Raw genomic sequence first — 20,606 nt, 5'->3', positions numbered from 1 at the left:
CCTATTCAATGAGGAGTATCAGAGGTAATGCCAGGAGCAGCATCAGCAAATTAAACTGAGATGAAGCTATGACATAGGACTACTTGGATGCCAAACAGCAGATGCAACATTGGATAGACCGAATGAAGTGATTTCATAAATAATGGATCAGATCAAAGCACTGTAGTCCTGTCACATGGAGTCAAGGATGGTTGTAGACAATTTAACACCTAATAGGAGGAAGAGGTTCAAATAACAGGAGTACATGAAGTTAGTTTAATAATGCTCGCCTGTAGTTGAACATGTCTTAATCTTAGTGCAATACACAGCACTAACCAAGAACACCAGTCTTTGCACATTACTAATTCAGCAGTCGGTAGGATAATCTATTTAATTGAGACAAAAAAAAAGATATTTCATCAAGCTGTGCTTGTATATTAAAATACACACAGGACCATTACAAAATAAAAAGAAATGTGCCAGAGCTGCAGATTACCTTCCTCCATTGCAAAATGACCTAAATGTTAAACCTATCCTTCATGTACCTAAAGCAAAATAGTGCTTTTATTTCTGTTTTTGATCTTGTTCTTGAAACCTCAATTGACAAAAACATACTTTGTCAACTGGAAAAATAATAGCCTCAGTGGGACATTTTATGACCAACATCAGAAACTTTCATGTATGACTTGTTGAGTGTCACTCACTGTCAGTCAAATGAATGTATTTAAAAAAAAATAATCTGTGGGTTTATAGCCTTGGTGGATGCAGGAAGAATATTAATATTGACTTTTCAGCATACAATTTACAGATGTGAATATCTAAACAATATTGGTAACAACATTCTTTTAGAACTTATGATGCTGACTGAGGCTTTATTGAAATATTAATTATAACAATATATTGAGTGAGGATTACCACATCACAAACTAACATATTATTTCAACACATTTAAAAGATAATGGGCCTGAGATTCCTTGAAGACTTTCCTTTTGTTTCAACCCTGACTGCACCTGACGGAGTAATACAATGATTTCCACTGGGAAGTGGCCAGTCGAGGATATAGATACATCTATAGTGGTGGTCACACCTTCCTGGCCCTGCAAATTAAGAGAGTTGACATGTATTGATTAAGTTCTAGATAGTTCCAGTGTCTGCTAGTGGAGACTAAAAAGTATTGATAGTCCCAGTTTGTGCCTTAACCTTTCAATCGTTCAAAACCACCACTGCATTTGACCCTAGCAAAGATGCCAGAATCAGAGACCAAATAAATTTAGAATTTATGAGTGTATTTAAATGAAGTAATGAGTATGACTGCAAATATTATGATTGATTATAATGTGTCAATGAATAAAACCAGATCAATTTTTTAAGAATGAATTACTGTTGTCACAACTCAGAACACGGCAATGCACTAATATATGTAGAACAGTACAGCACAGAACAGGCCCTTCAGCCCACGAATGTATTCTTGTCATTCCCTCAGTATTATGTGATTGGTGTTTATCCATTCACCATTTCTAAAGGAATATTGACAAACTGATCAGAAAAGCCATATAGTATTTTGCCATAGTATAGTTCTATGTGTGGAAAAAAAATGTTTCTACTCCAGTTTGTACGACTGGTTCCATAATGTTTAATAAATAGCAACTGATAACCATTTCTACTGGGGAAAATATGAACCAAAATAACTAAGTTTATGAAATGACCTCCAAATGTAAACAATTTCAGTAGGAATCCACCTTTTTTCCCCCCCCAATATGAATCAGAATCATCAAAACATAATAGGAGAATAATACGCTAAATAAAAACAGGGATTTGACCTTTAAATGATCAATACAACAAAGTCACATCTCAGGCAATTGCATCATTTCCCCACAGGGACATGGCACTGTTACACAGTTGTACAATAATTATTCACAAAGGTTAGGTCAGGAATTTGTAGGACAACATCTTGTAGTTTTATATTTCAAGGACATGATCATCATCAGCAAGACAATTCTATGAACCATCTCTCCCTTGTATCATAACAGTCCAAAAATACAGTTTTACAGAGTTTCATCAGCACAGGTAACAGCCAAGTAACACCAAAAGCATGTCTGAGTTAATCACACATTGTTTCAGATTACAGATGTTTCGAGGCAACTCTCAGATGCTTCCAATAGCTCCTGTCTCCTTTTCTGCCAAGCAGAAAAAAATATGATGTTTTCCTGAGAGTTAATTGCTTCTTCTCCTCAAATTAATTCTCATCTCTACTTACTTTCCCTTTGTCTGCATCAATACCTTCACCCTCCAGCTTCTTTTCTTGTAAGTCTGTGCTGGGTTCCATGGATTCTCTCAACTTCAATCCTATTGGTACTGTTTCTCAGTCAAGGGTTGTCAATTCACATGGATGAGTACTAATGCCCATCCAATAAAAGTACAACTAATGCCCTTACAATTGATGCAAACTTTTAAATGACCATTTCAAATATTGTTTAAAAATATTTGTGAATTCCACAGATATTTTAAATCAAAAAAGGTTTTTTTAAGAAACTGCGCTGCTTCCGGGTCAAAATTTGTTCCATTAAGAGTACACTATTTTTGTCTTGCGTAACACAAAAACTGTTTTCTATAAATATAATGACTTAATGAATTGATATTGTAACATCTTAATGATATCAATACCCAAATTTAATTAGAGTTTAGTAATTTTGTTTTAAATTGAAATAAATTGAAAATACATTGTCTGACAGCAGTCATATTTTTATTTAGTGCAGTTACTTAAGGAGCTGTCAGATCATGCAACTCTATATTGCTTCACATCAGTGACATAAATTCAGTTGTTTGTTAACAAAATAACTTCCATCTAAAGTATAACAACTGCTACTATTCAGGCGCATTTTAAACTTATAAAACAATACAGACATATTGGACATCAGGCATTATTGAAAGAAAAATAAGGATAAAGTTAGCAGATTCTTTCTGATCAATCAACACGCACGACAGACAAGGATGTCAATTTCACTTGCACAACTTTGGGGCCAAACTAGTGAAGTAGATCTATTTTAGAGCCTGTATGATATTCCTCTGAATTCAAAAGAAAGATGAAATTGACATTCAATGAAACAGATTTTGCCAATTGTATGTAAACTGATCATGTGCAAACATGTGAACACATTGACTTCTAACCAGGCACAGATAACCAACTACAATGTTCCTAAGATTTTAAGGAAGTGCAAGTAATTAAGGAAGTACAGTATTGACAAGTAATCCAATTTCTGCTGCTTCAAAAAAAATTTAAAAAATGCTATGTGCTTGCATTTCTCTCCCCGTGGCACCTAACAGAATGTATAAATTTGCCCTATAGAGAAGATTCAAACTATAACATATTGACCATTTCAAACTATAGATAAAATTTTATGTACAAAACTCGTTTACTAATCAAGTTTCCAAAATTGAACTCATGACTTCCTTAATCAGACTGTTCATAAACAATGCAAATCAAATTACACTGAATCAGTGATCAGTAATCACTGATTGTACAAAACAAATAAATATGCTTATTGCTTAAAGATAGTTGAAACTACATTAGTTTTTTCAGATAAATTGAAGGGGGAAGGGGATGGAAAGGGTGTTGTGGTGATATAGAATAGGTACTTACATTTTTTGTGCCGTTAAACCAGTTTTGCTGGATTGTGTGTACTGGATTTCAGCTTTTGTTACTTTCCTTCTTCAACAGTATTTCCATTCTACCTTACTCCACCTCAGTTAAGCACAGGATTAGTTGAATTTGAAGACTGATGTTTATCCACGACTGACGTCTGCTTATTTGACTAATCCAAAATAGTAAAAGGTGCTTCCAGTGAAAATCATGGGTATAACAAATAGCGTGTTTAAATTACAATTGAATACAATACAATATATACAATAGAGTACAGGAACAAGCCTACACTGATTCCTGATCCTTATTTAAGCCTGCTACTTATTGTGATTTCTATCCCTCTGTTTGCCTTCCATTCATGTGTCTGTCAAATTTCACCCTAAACGTTGCTAATGTGCCTGCTTCCACCATCTCCACAGGCAATGCATTCTAAGCATCAGGCATCCTCTGTGAGAAAAGCTTTCCCCACACTTCTCCCCTAAACTTTCCCCCTCTCACCTTAAACCTGTGCACTCTTATAGTTAATCTTTCCTTACTGGAAAAAGGTTTAACTATCCACCCTCTCCATGCCTCTCAATTTTGGTGACTTCTAGAAGGTCCTTACCTCAGCCACCAACCTTAACTCCAAACTTGGTTTACCTAACCTCTCTTCATAACTAAAACCATCTAGACTAGGCAATATTCTGGTAAGCATTCTCTACAGCCTCTCCAAAGCATCAACGTCCTTCAGGTGACCAGAATTCCATGCAATATTCTAAATGTGGCCTGTGTAAATTTGTATACAGCTGTAACATAACTTGCCAACTTTTTTACATTTAGTGCCCTGGTTGATGAAGGCAAGCATGCTGTATACCTTCTTGAACAGCGTTGCCACTTGCAGGGATCGATGGACCTATATGCACAGATCCCTCAATGCTCCTAGGAGTTCTGTCATTTGTTGTATAATTCACACTTGAATTTAGTCTTCCAAAATGTACCACCTTGCATTTGTCCTGATTAAACTCCATCTGCTATTTCTCTGCCCAAATCTTCAATCTATATCCTACTGTACCCTTTGAGAATCCTCTTCACGATCCACAACTCCACAAATTTTCATGTCATCTGCAAACTTACGAATCAGACCACTTATAGATAAATGATCTGGAGAAAAATGTATTACAAACAACAAAGTTCCTAGCACTGATCCCTACAGAACACCTCCCATTACTGATCTCCTTTCTGAATAGCACCCAGTTCTGTAGTCATCTAGCCAGCACACCTCAGATCCCATGTGACTGTCTTCTGTCCAGCCGGCCATGAGATACCTTATCAAATGCCTTATTAAAGGTCATGTAGACAACATCCACTGGCCTTCCCTCATCAGTCTTTGTCACCTCAAAAAACTCAATAAAGTCGGTGAGATATGACCTTCCCTGCACAAACCCATGCTGCCTATCACTGACAAATCCATTCACTTCCAAGCGTGAAGAAATCCTGTTTCTCAGGAGCAGCATGGTGGCTCGGTGGTTAGCATTGCTGCTTCACAGCACCAGGGACCTGGATTCAGGTGACAGTCTGTGTGTAGTTTGCACATTCACCCCTTGTGTTTGGGTTTCACCCAATGCTCTGGTTTCCTCTCAGTCCAAAGATGTGCAGGCTAGGTGGATTAGCCATACATTTCAATAGTATAAACATTTTAGGTTGACTCATTGTTGATTCATTTATAGTCAAAAACAAAAACAAAACTCGTGAATGAACTTCCAGAAGAAGTGGTGGATGTGGGTACAATTACAATATTTGAAAAGCATTTGGATAAGCATATGAATAAGAAAGGCTTGGAGGGATATGGGCCAAGCACAGACAGGTGGGATTAGCTTAGTTTGGGATTATGGTCAGCATGGACTGGTTGGACCAAAAGGACCTATTCCCGTGCTGTATGACTCTAACTTCCCTACCACTGACATAATTAGCTCGATTATCTCTTTTTCTCTTTTCAGTCATCTGGAACCTTGCCTGAGGCCACAGGTGAAGCAAAGATGTCTGTTGAGGCCCCAGCTATTTCCTCCCTTGCCTCCCACAATATCCTGGGGTGGATCGCATCGGACCCTGGGGACTGGTCTACCTTGATGCATTTCAAGACACTCAACACTTCCTCCTTCATTATGTTGACCTGCCCCACAGTATTCATACATTTTTCCCTAACCTCAACATCTCTCACTTCTCTCTCTTGTGAATACCAATGTAAAGTACTCACTAAGGATGAGTGAGTACACGTAACCTCCCCAATTTAAGTTGGTCAACTCTTTCCCTAGCTACCCTCTTGTGCCTAACATATGTAGAAAATGCGTTGGGATTCTCCTTAACACTGCTGGCAAGGACATTTATGGCTCATTTTAGTCCTCCAAACTCTGTTTGATCTCCTTCCTACTTTCCCTATAATCTTCAATGATTTTGTCTGTTTTTAGTTGCCAAGACTTGGGAATGCTTCCTTTTTTTGACTAAGCTGATAACTTCCTGTCATCCAAGGTTCCCAAATCCTGCCGTCCCTGTCCTTCACTTTCACAGAAGCATGCCTGTCCTGCACTTTAATGAGCTTGTCCTTAAATGACTTTAAAGTTAGATATAGATTTTCCCTCAAACAGCCGCTTCCCAATGCACATTCTTCAATTCTTGCCTAATTCAGTTATAGTTGGCCTTCCCCCAGTTTAACACTTCCATCTGAGGTCCACTCTTGTCCTTATCCATAAGTATCTGAAAACTTATGGAATTACAGTCACTATTCCCAAAATGCTCCCACACTGAAACATTGATCACTTGGCCAAGCTCAATTCCCAATGCCAGGTCCATTGTGGACCCCCTCCTTCACTATATTCATTCTTGTTACATATTAGTATGAATAAAACTCAAGTCTTGAGACAATGTGGCAAGGGGAAATGAATTCAGCATTAATACTAAAGTGTATCCAACTGAAATCATTGTCATGATCCCAAAATACTTAGCTGGATAAAAAGGATACCTACGCCAGATTTCTACTTATTGACTACAGCTCCAACTTCAACACTATTATGCCAAAACATTGATTCACCTGTTCATCAGATGCTGCCTGAACTGCAGTGCTTTTCCATCTCCACACATTTGACTATTATCCTAACCAAACCAAATTCTAAACTCAGAGATCCGGGTCTCTGTTCTGCCCTCTGCAATTGGATCTTCTACTTCCTGACTCATAAACCGTAATCAGTGAACAGCACCTCTTCCACAACAACCTTCAACACCAGTGACCTGCAAGGATTCGTACTCAGCCCCCTACTGTATTGCATGAACACTCATGAATGTGTGGCCAAATTTCATCTGAACTCCATCTCAAAATTTGCTGTAGGCCAGATACAAACAATGATGAGACAGAATAGAGGGAAGAGATAGAGCACTTGGTGACATGGCGCAAAGATAGCAATCTCTTCCTCAATGTCACCAAAACTAAAGAGCTGATCATTGACTTTAAGAAACAAGGAGGGCATGCTATCTATGTCAATGGAGCTGAGATGGTCAAGAGCGTCAAGTTTCGAGGAGTGATGATCACCAACAATCTGTTCTGCACTACCCATATTGAAGTGAAGGCCAAGAAGCACAACAATGTGCTTTTTCTTCAGGAGGTTAAGAAAATATGGGATGTCCAAAAGGACCCTCACTAACATTTACAAAGGGACCACAGAAAGCATTTTATCTGGATACATCACAGCTGGTACGGCAACTGTTCTACCCTGTACTGTAAGAAACTACAGAAAGTTGTGAACACAGCCCAGACCATCACGTAAGCCAACTTTCCAAACATAGACTCCATTTACACTTCTTAATGCCTGGGAAAGAGCCAAAATCATCACCCCTCCCACCCCAATTATAATCACCTCTTCTGTCAGACACAAGATGCAAAAGCTTAAACACACATACCAATAGATTCACGAACAGCTTCTTCCCCACTGTTATTAGACCTCTGAATGGACCTCTCAAATTACAAATCTAATGTTGATCTTGCTTTTTGTGCACCTGCTTTGCAGCCATATCTTTATATTCCTCACTTGGTTCAATCACCTGGTGATCTTTGTATGTTGCAATCTGCCTGTACTGCACACGAAACAAAACTTTTCACTGTACTTAGGTACATATGACAGTAATAAATCAAATCAAAATCCACAGGGTTGGGGAGCTGTCTTAATTGTTACACCATCCGAAACATATCAGAGAGTCCAGAGACAGTGACCACACTTGGGGTCTATTAAAATTCTTCCTTGAAAATAGAAGCATTTTACACTCTCAGAGTCATAGAGATGTACAGCACGGAAACAGACCCTTCGGTCCAACCCGTCCATGCTGACCAGATATCCCAACCCGATCTAGTCCCACCTGCCAGCACCCGGCCCATATCCCTCCAAACCCTTCCTATTCATATACCCAGCCAAATGCCTCTTAAATGTTGCAATTGTACCTGCCTCCACCACTGCCTCTGGCAGCTCATTCCATACACGTACCACCCTCTTTGTGAAAAAGTTGCCCCTTAGGTCTCTTTTATATCTTTCCCCTCTCACCCTAAACCTATGCCCTCTAGTTCTGGACTCCCCAACTCCAGGGAAAAGACTTTGTCTATTTATCCTATCCATGCCCCTCAATTTTTTAAACCTCTATGAGGTCACCCCTCAGCCTCCGACACTCCATGGAAAACAGCCCCAGCCTGTTCAGCATCTCCCTATAGCTCAAATCCTCCAACCCTGGCAACATCCTTGTAAGTCTTTTCTGAACCCTTTCAAGATTCACAACATCTTTCTGATAGGAAAGAGACCAGAATTGCACACAATATTCCAACAATGGCTGAACCAATGTGCTGTACAGCCACAACCTGACCTCCCAACTCCTGTACTTAATACTCTGACCAATAAAGGAAAGCATACCAAATGCCTTCTTCACTATCATATCTACCTGCGACTCCACTTTCAAGGAGCTATGAACCTGCACTCCAAGGTCTCTTTGTTCAGCAACACTCCCTAGGACCATACCATTAAGTATATAAGCCCTGCGAAGAATTGCTTTCCCAAAATGGAATTACTGTGATCCACATCTGGTTTTTATCCTGGAAACCAAAAACCAAAAACTGTAAAATTGTTTTGCATAGTTATTTGTATGAATTGTCAGAAACTATTTGGCCATTTCAAATTCCATCTAAATATTCTGTAAGATTATAATTAATTCTAATTTTATAAATTAACCCAGAAAAATCAATTGTCAATGCTAACATAGATGAAACAAGCAAAAAATAAGACTTTTTTTTACTGTACTACCTCCTCTTCACAAAGGGTTTCTACTCAAGGGGTTTCTACTGTAGGGGCAGCACAGTGGCTCAGTGGTTAGCACGGCTACTTCACAGTGCCAGGGACCCAGGTTAGATTCCAGCCTCGGGTGACTGTCTTGTGGAGTTTGCACATTCTCCCAGTGTCTGCGTGGATTTCCTCCAGGTGCTCCGGTTTCCTCCCACAGTCCAAAGATGTGCAGGTTAGGTGAATTGGCCATACTAAATTGCCCTTAGTGTTAGGTGCATTAGTCAGGGGTAAACATAGGGGAATGGGTCTGGGTGGGTTGCTCTTCGGAGGGTCGGTGTAGACTGGTTGGGCCGAAGGGCCAGTTTCCACACTGTAGGGAATCTAATCTAGTCAATTCACAATGGCTGTCTTCACACAATATAAAAGAAGCATAATTGCAGTGTGAATAAAGCTTTCTATTTCCCAGCTTTTACAGCTACCCACTTATCTATTGTCTATTCTCATAATCAATTTACCTTTGATTCTTTTAAATTCCTGGCAGTACCTGCTTTAAATTACTTCCATACTGTTTCCCATCCTTCAGATCACTGCCACTATTCACTTCACTCAATCGCCACTTATACAGATGATTTTAACTTGGTGTGGTGGTGATAAATCAGAAGCTATCAAGTGAAAAGGGACATCTGACACTGTAAAAGGTAAGATATAGTTGCCATTGTCTCACCAGACTTCAGGGCAGTTCTCTCATCAGAATGGATGACTGGTTGTGGTTTAATCAGAGAGTCACCACTTCTCAGGTGATGGAGAGGTTGAGAAGGAGTGGTCCTTTATGACAACTTCAGATGGTGTGAGAACTGAACCCTTGCTGTTGGCATCACTACATCACAACCTGGCCACCCAGGCAACCAAGCTTCCACAGTGTATACAACAGGCTCTTACCTTTCTTGATTTGAATTCATACTTAGCCTTTATAAATCAATTGAACAATTCTTTTTGGTCAGGAATTCAGAGTCGTTGCAAGATGAGTCCTCACCATTTCTCATCATGTTGTAAGAGCTATCTGGTAGATTACTTAAATCATTCTCTTTCCTGTTATGGATACACATAACCTGCTTGGTTTAGTGTGGGCAAGGAAAACCACTTGACATCTAATGAGACAAGGTTCTCGTCGTAAAGTGAATGCTTTTCAGTTCATGACCATACCTAAATCACTGTTGGCTAGATGGCTAGCGTGTGGTGAAGAATAATGCTAACACTTGCAGGTTCGATTCCCATTCCAGCTATGGCTAGACCAGGGTGCCTGTTCACACGTCCTGCTCTCTAACAGAATACAATAGCAAGCTACACTGACAAAACTACCACAGAAAGCAGGTCAGGATGAAAGATTGGCAGAAATGAGCCCTGGACTGCATTCAGGCAGCTGACACACAAAAGTATTAAAAAATGACTACTAGTACTCTGGAAGCAAGCCAATATAATGTCAATTTGCATTCTGCAAAGTAAGTAATAAGTAACAAGTTGTTGTCTGTTTTTGACTTCACCATCTGGTTTTGGAATAAATTAACAAAGATGACTGAAACAGAAAGAAGGAAAATTCAATCTCCCTCTGACATCCAGAACAAACTCAAGACTAGCAAGCACTAGTGGTAAAAATAAAGTGCCCGCAGCTGTTGATGCACAATCAGGAACCAGACTAAAACAGACCATGGAAAAATGCGATATTCCAAAGGATAAATGAGCACAGTAATTTTAAAAGTTCAATGCTGCGCCACCCACAACTCACAAATTAAAACAATCTCCACACCTTAAGGTCCTGGGTAAGGTCAATTATCATGAATAACCCTTGGATCACCACCTGTGCATGTTCATCTCTCGCATCTACCACATCACCCCATCTGTGGCCCTGCGTTCCACTCTCTATTCTGATGTTGAAATGTTCTCATTTGCAGTTGTAACATTAATATACATCAGAAGTCTTTTGTAATTTGCGTCTGTACAGAACATTGGTTCGGTCACTTTTTGGAATATTGTGTGCAATTCTGGGAGGATGTTGTGAAACTTGAAAGGGTTCAGAAAAGATTCACAAGGATGTTCCAGGGTTGGAGGATTTGAGCCAGTCAGTAGGAGTTTAGAAAATACAACTCCTCCATCACCAACAAACCACCTCAGCATTCAACAGCATTCTGTACCACTCCCACCAATGATCCTCTCTGCACCCTTAACTCTCAGTACAGTTTCCTACATTACCACAGAGACATTTCAGGCTAGTGGCTGATTAGACTTCTACCATTATTTATTTGACACATTTCAATCACAGGTCTGAACAGTGTAGAAAAAAAAAACAAAAAACTGTTCCACTTGTAAAAGAAGCATGCAAGTTAAGAAAGAATGTTTCACACAGTGAATACTTAGGATATTAAATGCATTGCCTGGAAGTGTGGTGGAGGCAGGTTCAATTGAAGCATATGTGTAGGGTTACTGGGAACAAGCAGGAAATTGCCACCAAGTCAAAATGCTGAGAGCTGCTCACAATGAACCAATTGGTCTCTTTCTGCACCATGACAATTGTGTGTTTGAATCATATGTTGGATCTGAGATGTGCTTCTGGCTCACAAAACCTGTGTCAGCTCACTGCAAGAACAATTTTCTGTATCTTCTTTCAACAAAAGATTTACAACAAGATCAATTTATTCCAGAGATTTCTTTCAAAAACATTAGAACTGAAGCAATCCAGTCACAAAAATTTATTTTTTTTCTCCAAATAGTTCCTTTCAGAATTTATTTATAGGAACTCTACCAGTAAAGAAAACTTAATAGAAGTACAATAAGTTTCACTAACACTTTCATTCAGCAACACATATGACTATACCCTAGAAAAACTTTATTTAGCTGAATTATTGACCAAATTTGCTGATATTCGAAGTACTTAACATAAATCAAGTTCACACTGTCTATCCAGGAGCAAAATTTTCTTTCTACTGACAAGAAACCAAGTGAAATTAAATGAAGTGAAAAGGAAGACATACCCAAAAGGCAATAATACCATACAAATAGTGTTTCCAAGACAGTAAATTGCTGTAATATGTCATCATTCACCTTGATTGTTTGCAAACAGCTGCTGGCACATTAGATAATAAACACAAGTTATAAAAAGAGAAATATAACTGTGCTCCATATATGTAGCTTAGATCATTTGTTTGAATGCATGGAATGTCAGATGCGGTATTAAAAATTGGTGCATATCATTTCTTGACGTCAGGATCATGATTCAAGGTTTGCCCTCAGATGGCATGAAAATTTGATACTGCTCCCCTGTTGCTTGATTGGGACAAGTCGGGTCACACTGCTGGCTGCCTCAGTGCTTAGCTAATAGCACACAGTACAACTCGACTTCTGTTCCCAAAGGTGTCTGTCCTTCTTGAACAGAATCCTCTGAATTAGAGTCATCGAGATATACAGCATGGAATCAGACCCTTCGGTCTAACTCGTCCAGATATTCTAACCTAATCTAGCCCCATGTGACAGCACATGGCCCATATCTCCCAAACCCTTCCTATTCATATACTCATGCAGATCCTTTTAAATGCTGTAATTTTACCAGCCTTCACCACTTCCTCTGGCAGCTCATTCCATACATGCATCACCATCTGCATGAAAAGGTTGCCCCTTAGGTCCCCTTTAAAGTTTAAGGTGAGAGGGGAAATATTATGTCCTCTAATTCTGGACTCTCTCACCCCAGGGAAAACACCTTATCTATTTACCATATTCATGCCCCCATGATTTTATAAACCTCTACGAGGTCACCCCTCAACCTCCGACCATCCAGGGAAAACAGCCCCAACCTATTCAGCCTCTCCCTGTAGCTCAAATCCTCCAACCCTGGAACATCCTTGTGAATCTTTTCTGAACCCTTTCAAGTTTCACAACATCCTCCCAGTAGGTGGGAGACCAGAATTGCACACAATATTCCAAAAAGTGACCGAACCAATGTTCTGTACAGACGCAAATTACAAAAGACTTCTGATGTATATTAATGTTACAACTGCAAATGAGAACATTTCAACATCAGAATAGAGAGTGGAACGCAGGGCCACAGATGGGGTGATGTGGTAGATGCGAGAGATGAACATGCACAGGTGGTGATCCAAGGGTTATGCACCTGGGGTTTCAGCAAGTCCTCAAGGATGACCCTCAAATACCTTTAGAACAGGTGGTCACAGAGATTACTTCCCAGTGTCTGGGCTGGAGAATCTGGCAGAAGAGCCACAAGTAGTAGAACAACTTCATGCAAGTAGTCAATGTCACTGAATTTGCCATCACATGATCTCTTCCCTTCCACTCGACCAGTTACTCTCAAATCTAAACTCACATCACTCACCTGTCAGAGACAGTGGTACTCAGAATTCTCATCCAACATCAAGATACTCAAGCTCACCTCCCACACTAAAAAGATCTCACCCTCAGCTCCCACTGCTCATACACATTGCTAGCTTTCAGCAGTAACAAGCACATCAAACACAGTGCAACAGAACCACCAACATTTTTCCTTCATTTGTGAAGAACAGATGGGCTCCCAATCAAAGAGAAAAAAGCAGAGCTGTCAAGTGAAAAGAATACACGAGTTTCTCGAGTCCTCTGAAGAAGATGGTCTCCATGTCGCAAAACACAAGGGGGCTACAGCCATACCAGGGAAAAGATATGGATGACTCTGAACAGGAGTTCAATGGGATGATATATAGGTAAGCAGCAATTTTCACACACAGATGTTGGGTGGATTGATTGGTCTGCTAGAAAGCCTCCTACAACTGTCAAGGAGCAGGGAAAGGCTGAGCCTAACTTGCTATAGTGGATCAAATCGAGCTTACCCTCCTCACATCCTCTGTTCCATCTCCTTGTCATGCTGACCCTGAGAATTTGCTCCTGTAGCCCATACATGGATAGGTCACTGAAAGCCTCACCCTCCCCACAAAGATACAGAAAACCCACTAAAATTTCACACAGAGTGCCACACAATACCCTTTAAAGCGATGCTGGAGTTGGGCAGCTCATAAAGTCATAGAGATGTACAGCATGGAAACAGATCCTTCGGTCCAAACCATCCATGCCAACCAGATATCCCATCCCAATCTGGTCCCACCTGCCAGCACCCGGCCCATAACCCTCCCTATTCATATACCCATCCAAATGCCTCTTAAATGTTACAATTGTACCAGCCTCCGCCACTTCCTCTGGCAGCTTATTCCATACACGTACCACCCTCTGCATGAAAACATTGCCCCGTAGGTCTCTTTTACATCTTTCCCCTCTCACCCTAAACCTATGCCCTCTAGTTCTGGACTCCCTGACCCCAGGGAAAAAGACTTTGCCTATTTATCCTATCCATACCCCTCAATTTTGTAAACCTCTATAAGGTCACCCCCCTCAGCCTCTGACATTCCAGGGAAAACAGCCCCAGCCTGTTCAGCCTTTCCCTATTACTCAAATCCTCCAACCCTGGCAACATCCTTGTAAAATTTAGTGACGGACAAGCAAATTAATTATGTATGTATGGACCAAATGTGGAAGCTGATAGCCACATGATGCTCTTGGGGGATGAGTGACATGGAAATACAGGTAGTTCTCCTATAGCATATGTTTAGTAAATGCAATTTATCCGTAATGTCATTTGTGAATTAACTCCTGTTCCCTGTTACGCGATTCCCATCCCTGGCACTAGATGTTGTTGTGTTCGGAGGACTGGACTCCGTGTCAGCATCATGGATCCGTCAGCTCATGAGTTTTCTCATTTAAGAACTTCGAGAAGGGTATTGTGCAGTGTTTGTGCTAGTGGACTTGGAAAAGCATTGTGAAAATGTCTGTACAGCCTGAGGACAAGAAACTGGGAGCAATTTGTTAAAACTCAGAGTTGAGATAAGGGTGAACTTTCACTGGAATTGACTAACAGTAAAAAGACAGTGTTGAGAAGCAGTTTGAAACTTGGCTTTGTTGTTTCTATTAAGAGCTTTTTTCTCTCTTTTTGTTTAAAATACAGGCTTAGCTGTTAAAAGAATATTTGCAAACTAATGTGCATCTGTTTGTGACTAATTACGGTGGTAAACCAACTGCAAAAAAAATACAGGGGCTTGGACATGGTCAGTCAGCTGCTCACGGTGGTCAGAGTCAAGAAACTTGAGGGAGAGAAAGGTGGGTGTGCGCAGATGTCCTGAGGGGGTGAGTAGGCTGTGAAGAAGAGATTCAGGGTTAGTCAGGGTCAGATGTTAGCAAGGATGACTGAGAGTGGAGAAGATGTTGCAGGAAATGGTGAGTACAGTACAGAGACAGGGTGAGTGTGAGGTATCAACGAGAAGATCGTCGCACTTCCATTAGCACAGTGGAGGTGGACATTGATCTTCTTCCTATATTCTGTGCATTCCTTCAGATGGCCTGGGAGAAAAGGACGTGCTGCCTCTGTCTCACCCCATCCCCATCAGCAGCATCTCCATGTCCCTGCCCACAAAGAGAGGCACGAATTTTCCATTGTCTGCCATGTCCAGGGCTAACGTCAGGAACCATGCAGGGCAGCTCCGGATTGACAGCTCTGTCTGGGTGCACAATAGCTTTCCAAAGATGGTCAATTCTGGAATATCCAGAAGTGGAGAGTTGTTTTGAAAATGACACATGGTATGACGGTGCTAGAGGGCACCAAAGGGTGGGGTAGGTAATAAATCAGGTGGATTTTGTAAATAAGGTGATGTACATCCAAGCATCACAATGTGAAAGCCTTCAAAAAGAAAAACTTGACAAAACTGTCACTTAGCGAAAGACATTAAAATTTAGCCCTTGATCTGTCAATGCAGATTCCATTCTGGGATCTGACTTGCAGAGTGTTATCACTGGATGGGATCAGGAGCTTGGCTAGAATGTAATGCAGCCAGCAGGTATAGATGCCAATCGAGAGTAATCAGTTGAAGAATCTGATGAATTGCACCATACAGTACTATACAACAGGTCAAAATTTACTAAGAATGAGCTACCGTGTGTGTTAGGCTAACTACAATTTTTGTTTTGATTTTTACTGGTACTGTCGGCGCCTCGCCCTAACCCTGTTTTTCCCCACAGGCCCCATTATTCCTAATGCACAATTTTCTATAACACGGCGTCGCACGAGACTGTGACTACGATGTTATCAGAGAACTGCCTGTAACACCAAGTCATAGGATTCTCGTGTACAAAAATGATCATGCAGGAGTACCTTTCAAACATGCAGACCAATGGAAACACAACAAACATCAGTAGAAGGATATTAAAGCTTCCATCATACTACCTCAATACCCAAGTTCTAAAATTTCACTCAAGATGTCCTAATTCAGGTTGCTTATGGAAACTAAAGAATCATGCTCTCAAACCAGATTTTGTTGGATAAATGATGCATCCCACTGTCAATTTATATAAACAAATAGTGAGGTTATAAACAAGTGTACCAACTGCTGCTTTCCAGTAGACTTCGATAATAAGTGTTGACATATAGCTTAGGTGGTCTGCAGATGGTTAAAAGAACAAAGGGTATTTTCAAGGTGGTGTTTTGTAATGTAATTTTTCTAGGGAAAAGTAATTGAAATTGTCCATGGATGTAAGAGTTACACTGTAATGAATTTAATTAGGATTGGTCCATTCCCTGTGTAAATTAACATTTACTCTAACATGTACACAAATATCTGCACAAATGATACAGGGCACAGATTCTAGCTTTAGGGTAGTAGATTATTGATCTGAACCATAACGGTGTAACTGTAAATCAATTTTCACAACAGGCATTTTTCACTCGATGCTCTACATCAATTCTAGCAGCATCCAGTTTACACATTAATATCAAATGCATCTGCAACCTGTGTAACAAAGACAAAATACTTGAGCGTTTCATTAAAATTCACCTTTTGTTTGTTTTTAAAACTTATGCCATTTGTAGCTGTAACAACTTGTACTGAAGGAGCATTCAATGTATTAAAACATTCCAAGGCACTTCACGAAGTGTCACCATACATAATATATACACTGAACCCTGGAAGGAGATATTAAGACATATTATCAAAATAGGAGAAAGTGAGGACTGCAGATGCTGGAGATCAGAGCTGAAAATGTGTTGCTGGAAAAGCACAGCAGGTCAGGCAGCATCCAAGGAGCAGGAGAATCAACGTTTCAGGCATGAGCCCTTCTTCATGAGGAATGAATTCCTCATTCCTAAAGAAGGGCTCATGCCAGAAACGTCGATTCTCCTGCTCCTTGGATGCTGCCTGACCTGCTGTGCTTTTCCAGCAACACATTTTCAGATATTATCAAAATAGGTTTAAGTAAGAATTTGAAACAAAAGTAGTGAGAGAGAAAAAGAGAGAGAGAGAGAGAGAGAAAGAAAGAAAGAAAGAGAGGGAGAGAGAGCGAGAAAGAGAGAGAGCGAGAGAGAGAGACAAAGATTTGAGAGAGGTATTTCCAGAACTCAGGGCTTTGGCCACTGCAAGTAAAGTTGCCAATGGTATCATGATTATGAGCAGAGAGATCAAAAGGTAAGATAAGGATAGAGAGGGATACGATAATGGAGAGACACTCTCAATATAGAGGTAAGAACACATATTTTAAAATTGATTTGAAGATGCCTGTTTTGGACTGAGGTGTACAAAGTTAACAATCACACAACACTAGGTTATAGTCCAACAGGTTTAATTGGAAGCACTAGCTTTCAGAGAACTGCTCCTTCATCAGGTGGTTGTCAGATGGCCACCTGATGAAGGAGCGACACTCCAAAAGCTAGTGCTTCCAATTAAACCTGTTGGCCTACAACCTGGGGTTGTGTGATTGTTAACTTAATATTTTAAAATTGACATGTTGCTCAGCTAGGTCCAGAAAATTTGACCAAAGACAAAGGAATGGGCATAAGAAAGGACTCCAAGCTAGACGGTCAGCATAAAGGAGAGCCTGGATCATAGTGGTGCATCAGTCAATCTCAGGGTGGCACAGGTAACACATTAAAGTGATCACGATGCACATTAACACTGGGCAGTCCAGAAGGAACAGGCAGGTAATGCACAAGTCCTGATTCCATCCCATTCACTAACCAGTTTTCCGTTTTGGATATGAGGATTTTTTTTTTGACACATTCCCCTGCCCTAAATGCCATTATGGTGGTGCTAAGCTTTCTTTTTGAACCACTACAGTCTATGTATAGATACATAGGGAGGGATTCTGGTTTCTGGATAACTGGTGTTCTTTCTGGGGAAGGTGGGACCTCTATAAACAGGATGGTCGACACCTGAACCTGGGGGGCACCAGTATCCTTGGGGGGAGGTTTGCTAGTGCTCTTTGGAGGGGGTTAAACTAACTCTGCAGGGGCATGGGAACCTAGATTGTAGCTTTAGGGTGCAGGACCTGGAGTGTAGGGAGATTAGGAACATGGCATCAATATCAAAGGAGGGTGCCTGTAAACAGGAAAGTGGCTTGAAGTGTGTATACCTCAATGCAAGAAGTATACAAAATAAGGTAGGTGAACTTGCAGCGTGGGTTGGTACCTGGGATTTCGATGTTGTGGCTATTACGGAGACATGAGTAGAACAGGGACAGGATTGGCTGTTGCAGGTTTCAGGGTTTAAATGTTTTAGTAGGGTCAGAGGTGGGGGTAAAAGAGGGGGAGGTGTGGCATTGCTTGTCAAAGATAGTATAACAGCGGTGGAAAGGACGATGGATGAAGACTCGCCATCTGAGGTAGTTTGGGCTGAGGTTAGGAATAGGAAAGGTGAGGTCACCCTGTTAGGAGTTTTCTACAGGCCTCCTAATAGTCCTAGAGACGTAGAAGAAAGGATTCCAAGGATGATTCAGGAGAAGAGTGAAAGTAATAGGGTGGTTGTTATGGGGGACTTTAACTTTCCTGATATTGATTGGGAAAGCTATAGCTCGAGTTTGTTAGGTGGGTCGGTGTTTGTCCAATGTATGCAGGAGGGTTTCCTGACACAATATGTAGACAGGCCAACAAGAGGTGAGGCCATACTGGATTTGGTTCTGGGTAACGAACTAGGCCAGGTGTTAAAATTGGAGGTAGGTGAGCACTTTGGGGAGAGCGACCACAATTCAGTGACTTTCACTCTAGCGATGGAGAGGGATAAGTGTGCACTGCAGGGCAAGAGTTATAGCTGGGGGCAGGGAAATTATGATGCGGTGAGGCATGACTTAGGATGCATGGCTTGGAAAAGTAGGCTTCAAGGCAAGGGCGCATTTGATATGTGGAGCTTGTTCAATGAGCAAATATTGAGTGTCCTTGATAAATATGTACCTGTCAGGCAGGGAGGAAAGGGTTGTGTGAGGGAGCCATGGTTTAATAAGGAATTGGAATCCCTTGTTAAAGGGAAGAGGGCGGCCTGTGTAAAGATGAGGCGTGAAGGTTCATTTGGGGCAATTGAGAGTTATAAGGTAGCCAGGAAGGATCTGAAGAGAGAGCGAAGAGCAGCAAGGAGGGACATGACAAGTCCTTAGTTGGTAGGATTAGGGAAAACCCAAAGGCTTTCTATAGGTATGACAGGAATAAACGAATGACTAGGGTAGGAATAGGTCCAGTCAAGGATAGTAGTGGGAAGTTGCGTGTGGAGGCTGAAGAGATTGGGGAGACACTGAATGAATACTTTTCGTCAGTATTCACTCAGGAACAGGACATTGTTGCCGATGTGAATACTGAGTCACAATTAATTAGAATGGACGGCTTTGAGGTATGTAGGGAAGAGGTGTTGGAAATTCTGGAAAGGGTGAAAATAGATAAGTCCCCTGGGCCTGATGGCATTTATCCTAGGATTCTCTGGGAAGCAAGGGAGGAGATTGCAGAGCCATTGGCCTTGATTTTTAGGTCCTCGTTGTCTACAGGAATAGTGCCAGAAGACTGGAGGATAGCAAATGTGCTTCCATTGTACAAGAAGGGGAGTAGGGATAACCCTAGTAACTATAGGCCGGTGAGCCTCACTTCTGTTGTGGGCAAAGTCTTAGAGAGAATTGTAAGGGATAGGATTTATGAACATCTGGATAGGAATAATGTGATCAAGGATAGTCAGCATGGTTTTGTGAAGGGCAGTTTGTGCCTCATAAACCTTATTGAATTCTTTGAGAAGGTGACTAAGGAGGTGGACGAGGGTAAAGCGGTAGATGTGGTGTATATGGATTTTAGTAAGGCATTTGATAAGGTTCCCCATGGTAGGCTACTGCAAAAAATATGGAGGTATGGCATTGAGGGTGAGTTGGAGGTTTGGATTAGGAATTGGCTGGCTGGAAGAAGACAGAGGGTAGTAGTTGATGGTAAAGGTTCATCTTGGAGTGCAGTTACTAGTGGTGTTCCGCAAGGATCTGTTTTGGGACCATTGCTGTCTGTCATTTTTATAAATGACCTGGAGGAGGGGCTAGAAGGTTGGGTGAGCAAGTTTGCGGATAATACGAAAGTTGGTGGAGCTTTTGACAGTAAGGAAGGATGTGTCAGGTTACAGCGGGACATAGATAAGCTGCAGAGCTGGGCAGAAAGGTGGCAAATGGAGTTCAATGTGGGTAAGTGTGAGATGATTCACTTTGGTATGAGTAACAAAAAGATGGGCTAATGGTCGGATACTTGGTAGTGTGGATGAGCAGAGGGATCTTGGTGCAGATGTACACAGATCTCCGAAAGTTGCCACCCAGGTAAATAGTGCGGTGAAGGCGGCATA

General features: G+C 41.0%; 1 protein-coding gene across 5 annotated transcripts in view; it reads right to left on the bottom strand.

Annotated features, from left to right (window-relative positions):
• Positions 1 to 20,606, bottom strand: part of LOC140480227 (testican-3-like) — a 517,571-nt gene that overhangs the window by 298,436 nt on the left and 198,529 nt on the right. Inside the window, exon 1 of one of the 5 annotated variants that reach the window (XM_072575200.1) lies at positions 3,620 to 3,696. The exons of the other annotated variants lie outside the window; for them this stretch is intronic. The gene's annotated coding sequence lies outside the window, so the exon portion shown is untranslated. Of the gene's footprint in view, positions 1 to 3,619; positions 3,697 to 20,606 lie in introns of those variants that run through there. 5 annotated transcript variants of the gene reach the window in all.

Source organism: Chiloscyllium punctatum, chromosome 1 (assembly GCF_047496795.1).
Source record: "Chiloscyllium punctatum isolate Juve2018m chromosome 1, sChiPun1.3, whole genome shotgun sequence".
Taxonomy (NCBI): Eukaryota; Metazoa; Chordata; class Chondrichthyes; order Orectolobiformes; family Hemiscylliidae; genus Chiloscyllium; species Chiloscyllium punctatum.
The sequence above is the reverse complement of the archived record's forward strand: the minus strand, read 5'-3'. Positions and strand labels throughout refer to the sequence as shown.